Source organism: Apaloderma vittatum, unplaced genomic scaffold (genome assembly GCF_000703405.1).
Source record: "Apaloderma vittatum isolate BGI_N311 unplaced genomic scaffold, ASM70340v1 scaffold3463, whole genome shotgun sequence".
In the NCBI taxonomy this organism is placed as follows: domain Eukaryota; kingdom Metazoa; phylum Chordata; class Aves; order Trogoniformes; family Trogonidae; genus Apaloderma; species Apaloderma vittatum.
This window is the reverse complement of record NW_009707362.1, coordinates 1,173-9,831: the sequence shown is the minus strand read 5'-3', so window position 1 is coordinate 9,831 and position 8,659 is coordinate 1,173.

Sequence of the window (8,659 nt, the reverse complement as noted above, 5' to 3'; positions counted from 1 at the left end):
GTTCTCGTCCCTCATCCACGTCCCCCCCGCTCCCCAACCCTGAGTCTTGCCAGCTCTCCTGTTACTAGGGCCTGTGTCCCCACTACGTGGAGTCCCCAGCTTACTTCTTGTGGCCCACTTCTCTGCCTACAAATCGTTTTGCTCCCTTTGTATTTCACGGAGGAGCAGATGGGTCTGTGCTGCTGCGGTTCCCCCACGGCCGTACTCCAGCAAAGCTGCCTCTGACGACGGTGAGAACTTCACCGCGGGCTGCAGATCTTCAGCGAAGGTACAACATTTTACAGCAGTGCTCGAAGGCGTGGTGGCAGTCCTGTCACAAACGGCTCCTTGCTGGAGTACTGCGCTGGACGGGAGGCATTGCTGGGCTCTCCGGGCTGGTCCCTGTCCCCGTTGTCCATCCTTCCCACCACCCAGGAACCTGTGAAGGACACTGTGATGCCACCATGCTCACCTCCCACGCCAGGCACGCAGTGGGACCGACGGCGGTGGTGGCCCCTCAAATTAAGTGCGGGCAGCATGGAGAGGAGCAGTGCTGACAGGGTACTCCACGCCGAAGGTGTTTTTCCCCTCCTCCCCCGTGACAAACGCTGGGAGTGACCCCAGAGGTGGTGGTTACCTGCAAAGAGCTGCTGGTGCAGGTGGAGGTGTGAGAACCGAGCTCTGCCCCTGTCAAATGCTTTCAGTGGGAAGACACAGTTTTAGAGCATTTGCGTGTGCTGAGAGTGGAATGTGAATGGTAGATTGGCTTGGTTCTTCAGAAGTCTTAGGAAGCATACTAGGAGGCTTTGCGTTTGGCATTTATGGTTTGAAACTCCTGTTTCTCATTTACGGGTTAGCTTTGTCCTTCCAATTTTAGCAGTGCTGCTATAACAGACTATTCATGTGTGTTTGAAGGTAAAGTTTTTGTTTTTAATCTTTTGCTTATCATAGTTAATCTAAGAAAGGCAATACTAAAGGTATATTTTTTTCCAAAAATGATATTTTTTACTGCACTGATAAATATTGTGACATCTCTGTTCTTGACTCTTTTTCTGTGAGGGGAACTGTGCGCAGATCCACACAAACCTTGTAAATACTTGCGTGTACTTCTGACAGCCAGGGATTTGATTTTTTTCCCTTCCATTTCTTTCTTTTTTTCTCTTTCTTTCTTTAGTTCTTTCTTTCTCTCTCTCTTTTTCTCTCATGCTCTCTCTCTCTTCTTTTTTCCTTTCTTTCTCTCTTTCTCCCTTGCTTGCTTTCTTTCTCTCTTTTCCCCTCTCTCATTGTATCTTTTTCTTTTTCTCTCTTTCTGTCTTTCTCTCTTTCTCCCTTACTTTCTTTTTAACAAGGTTTCCTCTTTGAAACAGAAAGCAATGGGGCAACAATGCTCAGAGCAAAAGCAAAGCTTATCCCACTTTCAGAACATAGCCAAGGAGGTTTTGCAGTGCTGGCACAGAGTTAATATTTAATGCTGATGTGTTTTGATTTATTTTTTTTTTTTAAGCAATCTGTTTGGAAAGGAATAAGACAGAAAAGCTTCCATCTGGAATTCTGATCAGAAATGTAACCTATCTATTTAAAGGCACCTCCACTTTTTATTTTGTTTTCTTTTTCTTTCAAAGAAAAAAAAATAAGAAAAATGGTTCATTGCAGACTTGCTCGACCGAGCTCTAGGCTGGCCGACAGCTGTCCCGGGGCGCCTGGTGCTCCAGGACTGCCGGCTCCTTTGGAAGCAAACCCACTGATCAGGATTCTGGATTCTGATTGCTTCAAAGGGTATCCCCCTCGGTACCGTGGGATACCTTTGGGTTTTTTTAAAGAAGGATTTAGATACACTTATATTACACAAACTGTGACCTAATGGCAATAATTACCTCAAATGTGGGCATTCATCCTGGTTTTAGCCTTTTTGAAAACATGTAGCCAGCCTGAACTTTGATTCAAAGACTCTGAACTTCTTAGGGGCAGAATAGCGATAAATGCCCACCTTGGTCATTGTTGCTTGAGTGAATTCTGAAGACAGTGAATCTTTAAAAGGAAAAAAAATAAATAAAAATTAAACCAAGGAATAGATTACTCTTTTATGTATTTTAATCAATTGTGATGTTAAAATGCACATGTAAGTATATATGTTTATAGCTACTGTAAAATGCTTTGGCCTTCTAGAAGATATTTAATGAGTCACATTTTAAACCAATATGAACTGAATAATAGACTGTGGCTACTTAAACAGTTTTCTGGCTACATTTTATAGTTACTACAGTGTTTTATAGTTTACATTTAAACTGGTACTTTTTAAGGGAAATCTTGTGTTTATAAGTGACACCTTCGAAAACTCTATACAGCTGCCTCTTTTTAATTTTGCCCGTTAAAAATGGAAAAGTACAAGTGTGTCTTTAATATGTATATTCTGTTTTGAGATATAACATAGTATTGGAAAGTCAGTCCAGAGATCAAGTAATCCACTGTATTCCAAAGTCTGGTCCCAAAAACACTCCACCCATTTCAAAGATTTTGTTTGTTCTCTTGTTTTAATAACATACTTTATCAGGCTCCTTGGGTTGAAGCAGGGAGCACGATACTAAATTCACTATTCTATGTAGGATCCTCATCTGTATGAAGATACCCACGTCAGGAGAATGAAGGATGTTCAAAGGAAAGATTGTATTGTACTGTGATAAATCATTAGCCAAAAGATTTAATTCCTGAGTTAGTGAATGCCTGCTTTTGTTTTTTGGGAGGGGAGTGGGGAGGTGGGGGGTCCGTTTATGTGTGTGTGACAGCCCCTCAGAGGCAATGCTGTAATTTGGCTTTCATCTGTTCATCCCTTTCTTACAAATGATGCTTGCCACCACAGAAATGTTTTGAACCAGTAAACAAAATACAAAGTTCACTGACCATCTCCTTGTCAGCTCTGTTTTCTCAGCCCATGCTAGTTCCTGTCAATGCTGTCTCCCGTCTGCTGTTACCTTGTGCTTCGCATTTTGATACATCACATTCCCTTCTCCCCGATCTCACTTAGCTGTCTTAGTTTTGTGTTCTTTCACTCGGGTAACCAATGGACACAGTATAAATGTCTGCTGGGCAAAATGGTACTTCGAGGTCATGAAAGCACAGGAATTGGCATTTAAAAATAATATGCATGTGCATCCAAAGAACTGAGCTTTGGTTGGGGAGCTCAGGTACTCCTGGGAGGGCTCCTGACAGGTTTCCATCGTGCCTGACGGGGCTGTGTCAGTCAGCTTAGAGCAGAGGTAGTGGAAAGGACCGCGCGGCGATGCTTTGCAGTTGGGTGCCTGTGCTGCTCCCAGTACAATCAGCAGTGGTGGGGTCGGGGGAGCGCAGCCCACCTCCTCCTCCTCCTCCCTCCGCACCATTCCAGGGCTGCTGTGCCTACCCCATTGGCCATCCGCATTACCAAAGCGATAATGTGTCATACAGCAAGCCAGGACTGTCAGCAGCGCTCGGGCCAGCTGGAAAATGTCCGCCCTTTCTCAGCACCCCAACAACACGCTGCGCTGCCCTCGGCACCTGCCCCTTCTTCTGTTCTCATTACGGGGGGGAGTCAGAGTGTCAAATACCAGCATGCTCCAGTGAAGGAGCCACAGAGTCTTGCCAAATAATTCAGCCTGCAGCTTGCTAGACAAGAAGGGGTTTCCAACACTGGCAACACATCCCATAGGATCTGGATGGTTACATATAGCACCGCTGCCCTCAGCAAGGGAACGAAGCGCTTCCAAGATGCTTCCACCTCACGTGGTTACATACAACACTTCTGGCTTTTCTCCCCCCCACCCTTATCCTTTATGTGTTTGTTTCTTTTATTTTCTTTTATATATTTTTGCTCTGTATGCCTCTCAAAACAAAACTTCCACAGATATTCCAGGGCACAACCAATTCAGGTGTAAAAAAGGATCTCCTCATCCCATGTTTCACCAACAGAGCAATCGAGGCGTTTTGGGTACCAGATTCTAGTTGGGCAGAACCAGAATGTAGCCTGTATCTTTCATACCAAATCAAATTTCTGAAAGGAGAGGAAGTGTCATTAATAGCTTTATTAAAGGAGTGTGTGTGAGAGAGAGAGAGTAAGAGAGGGAGCAAGAGAGAAGAAAGAGGGGCATCTGGGAAGGTGAAGAGTCTAGACTTCGGGTAGTTAAAAACGAACTTAACAGGTGAAACATTTTTTTTTTTTTCAATGAGGTGTAAAATCCTTTTAAAAACAGGAGGGGGGAAAATGGAGGGAATGTTTTATGCCTTTTGACTGCCCACAAGCCCAGCATACTCTGGATGGAAAGTGGAAGTTAATATACACTGCACCAAAATTATTTAAAGGGAAGGAGGGGAGGAGGGGGAGAAAAAGCTGTGAAACACTGTCACAATCGCAAGGGAAAAGACACCCCTGCCCCAGCTCTGGATCTCAAGTGGTTCTTTCTCTACAGTATCATCTCAGCCCAGTAACCCCGTGAAAGCCCTGAGCCGTTGTGTTCCTTCACTGTACGGTTTCTGTAATAAGAGTGTTAATCCATGTTAATCTTTGTGAAAATTATTGTGTGCAACAGTATTTTCTTGTGTACTGCTTTTTTTCTACGTGAATTGTCCCTTTCTGTTTTCTTTTTGTTTTTTTTTCCTTCCCTTTTTTCTTCTTTTTTTTTCTTTTGGTAATAAGTCTTTCTTCTTTTAAAAGAAAAAACAAAAACAAACTGATGTGTTGTAGACCTATATGTAACCTATTCCTTAGTCTCATATTATAGGTATGTTATAAGAATGGATATTTTACTTGGCTTTAGAATGTTTTACAAGAAAACTAATTCTTAACCAATCAAGTTCTTGCTACTAAAAAAAAAAAAATGCTTGTGTTTTTCATCATGACGTTGTGTGCTTCTAATTATTAATCATTTTCGTTGTAGAAAAATGGAGTGAATTTATATTAGTCTTGGAAACTAATAATAGCATTGTAAATTTATGAGATGATTTTAACAGAAAATACATTATAGAAGAATATAGTTATTTTAATTGTAATATTACTAACTGTAGGGTGAGAAAGGAGGTCCCGTTGTGGTGAACTATGTTATAGCTTGTTATTCACAGTTTCTTTTTGATCATTTTTTCGGTCTCTGAGGTGAAACGAGTTATTAATCAGAATTTGTAAACTCACATATGCATATTGTATATGTGTAGAAATGTAATCACACCTTGTCTTGGAATTACATTAAACTGTTTTAAGTCACTGCAAAGTCTGTGTGTCTGTATGTCTTCTCACTAGTTAAAGTTTGGTCTGAACATTTGGTTAGTGGTCGGTTGCTATTAGTTAATCTCCTCAGTCTATTGGAAAAACAGCGGTAGCAGTATCATTAATAATCAATAGTTTTCCCTTTGGGATGACAGGTAGATTGGTGAGGTCTATTTCCTTTCCCAAAGCAGAAGAGCAGCTCCATTCAGATGTTCAGGTCTGGCCTTCACTCAAGCAGAGAAGGCTGCTCGGAGCTGCCACATCCAGCTCCATGGAGAGCTCCTGCTACGTCCCACGGTGCTGATTGAAGCATGGGCATCTGCTGCAAACACCAGTCTGGCTTTTCTTTGCTTTATGCCTGAGCTCTCATCTCCTTTGCTCTCTTTCCTTTCTTTGCCAAGTCCCAGCTGACTTTACAAAGGCTTATATAGACATTAAAATGCTTAAACCACCACGCGTTGCCAGTAGCAGGGGTATCTGCCTTAGAGGCCGTGCCTGGTTTTCACCATGATGTTCTCTCACAAGCAAGCTAGTGGTGTGTCTGCAGAGGGTCCCCTGTTATACCATGGTGTCACCTTGGAGGAGGCAAATAGATCCTCAACAACCTCTCTTATGGAGAGTAAGACCTATTTGGTTTTGTTGCTGACCTTTCCCCATGTAGTGACTCCTGCAAGCTGTCAGGATTCATCTCCCTGATTCAGCCTCGCCGTTCCCAGGGATGGTCAGAGGGATGTTCAGGGGGCAGTACAGGCCACGCTTTGAGTTCGGTGTCTGATGAAAGGCTTCTGCAAACATGTGCCGGATGGCACCGCACAGCCCCGCCAGGCGATGGGGCTCTTGTCTAGATGTAAACCGGATTCAGGTAGAGCAGCTCTTTTTATCCACGAGTGCCAGCAGGAAGGCAAAGGCCCCTTTCCATGGGCTTAGTTTTCCTGCCTTCTGTCTCAGGAATCCTTGGAATAAGCAGCAAGCGCTGTGGAAACTTCCGCTATGAATTTCTAGGTAGATACAAGAGGTCAGGGGACCTTTCTCCTAGTTGCCTTAAACTGGCTGAGACCCCAACTCAGCAAAAGCAATTAAAGCTGTAATGCCTGTTCCTGTTCAGCAAACCAGTTAAGTCTGTGTTTAATTTAAAATCATGTGTCCCATTAAACTTAAAGCTTTTTAAACATATGCTAACAGGTAATTGCATGGTTAAGTGCTTTACTGGAAATGGGGAGTTTACTGGGTCATGATATAAGGAAGAGACATTAATGAGTGATCTAATCTGAGAAACAGCTGTAAATCTGGAAGAGCTAGATTTACTAGTGCAGAGTTTCTCCATGTTTGTATTGTGTTATGGTGTCTTATTTTGTTTCTTCGTTTTGTAAAATTTATCTATCAAACTGTAAAAAATACTTGTTGTTCTGTTGTCAAAGACCAAAACAGATTAAAACTGCATCATAGTTGTAAAACGTACTTTCTGACCATTTTTTCCCAAGCAAGGAAAACAATTTCTCAGTTGAAGCAGAGGCGCTTCTAATGGAGCCTGTGGTGCCTCATGAGAGGGAACAGTGAGGGTTTTCAGCCACCAGATAAAAGGATGAGAATTGTCCCAAAGAACCCAGCACCATCACTGACCCAAGCCTGGCCTCCAGACTGCCCAACACCAAGGAATGGTCTGCAAGTGCAGACATTTCTCCTCAGATTGGTCATTTATCTGCATATCCATTTGTAAACACTCCTGAGTGAAACCCAAGGAGCCCCTCGCTGACTAGCAGGAGGCCAGCACTGTCCAGGCACCTTCTGGTGGTCACAAGGAATTCAGCCCCCATCACTCTGAATTTGCTCAAAACATACAAAGTGCACCTCGCAGGAAGCTTAAACTGCCTGGCAGGGCTTGAATAGCTTAGCCTGCTGTGGAGCCAAGGTCAGACGTGTCTCTCCCTGTAGCACAAACCCACCGGAGCTGCAGTAATGTCAGCACCTGGAGAGCAGCTGGTACAAATCACCACCACCAGGGTTGGGCCAGGCCAGCTTTTGGTGGGCCAGGACGAAACTGCTGCTGTTTTGAGAATGTTCACCTCAGCCAAACAGGTTGATTCAAGGTGGGTACAGCTTTTGCTTAAAATTGGGAAGGTGGGGGTACGCACCAATGTGGCAGGCGTGTAGCAGTGCTGCTGTTCCTGGGATGTGTTGCTTGTTCTTTGATTCTTTGGCATCCAAATTTTGGCACCTAAATTTTTATTTATAGACACCAGGAAAGCTTGTCTGACTTCCAGCGCTGCTCTCCCCTCCTGTTTGCTGTTCACTGTAAAGGAAACTGGAAAAGGGAGGCTGGGAGAGGGAGGGGAACGGTCCTGCTCTGTGAAATGCAGACTGTTGCCCTTTAGTCATCTGTGCGCACGTATCAGATCTCCACAGCAAACTCATGTTGGAGCGGTGGCCTTGTGTCTTGTAAATTCTTGAATCTTCTCTTTTTTTTTTACTACACCAGTCAGGCCAGGGCAAACACGCCTGCATCAGCGTTTCCTGCAATGCGCTTCACCTTTATGTTTTCTCCTGCGAGGAGGCTCTGCAAATAGCAAGCAATAAAGGCTGTTATTTAAAGGCCCCCGTGCTGCTGCACCATGTATCAAGGTCTCTGCTTTTTGAGGCTGTTGCTCAAGGGGAAGCAGCCACAGGAGGAGTGCAATGCGTGTGGATCCTGAGCATTGCTAAAATCTGTTTATCGAGGCAACAGGCTGGGACAGGAGAAGGCTTCTCCAGGCAGCTCTGCCGCCGCTGTCACCCAGGCCCAGGGACCCAGCAGAAGCCAGGGAACAGTACTCCATCCCTGTGGGGACTTGTCACCACCGTGTTAACACTCTGACAAGGGACAATGAACAGGCACACCAGGTAACTTAAGTGCGCTTAATTCCAGGCTGCATTTGTGCACGTGCCTTTCTGGACGCATCCAGATGCATGGTTTTTGGGGTACAGGAGGCCACAAGTCCAGGAGGCATCTGGAACACTTCCCATTTGTACTTGGACAGCATACTGCCTCTGGTGTGCAAATTCATTAAAGACAAAAAGTCACTTTATTCCCCTTTTTTTGTTCCAAGCTTGTAAAAAAAGAAAAGAAAAAATTTAAAAGTTGTAGTAATGTCACAGGGGAAAAAAAGTTAAAAGGTAGGATTTACTGTCGTTCACAATACTGTGACTGAACCCTGAGACAGTAATTCCTCCAGACACTGAGGGACAGTGTGAAAGCCACAGAGAGGAATTCATGCACACGCCAAGAAAAGAGCGTGGCTGCTACTGTGGCCCCCCACAGACCAAGGTTTGGGTCACAGCTCCCAGTGCTGCTGGGCTGCTCAAGAAAATCTCACTTTGGCTTTCTAAGGGTTTTTCTTCCACATACAAATATCCTTTAAGGTCCCTTACAACCTAAACCATTCTATGATCCTTGATTTGCCTCTGTCCTTCAGA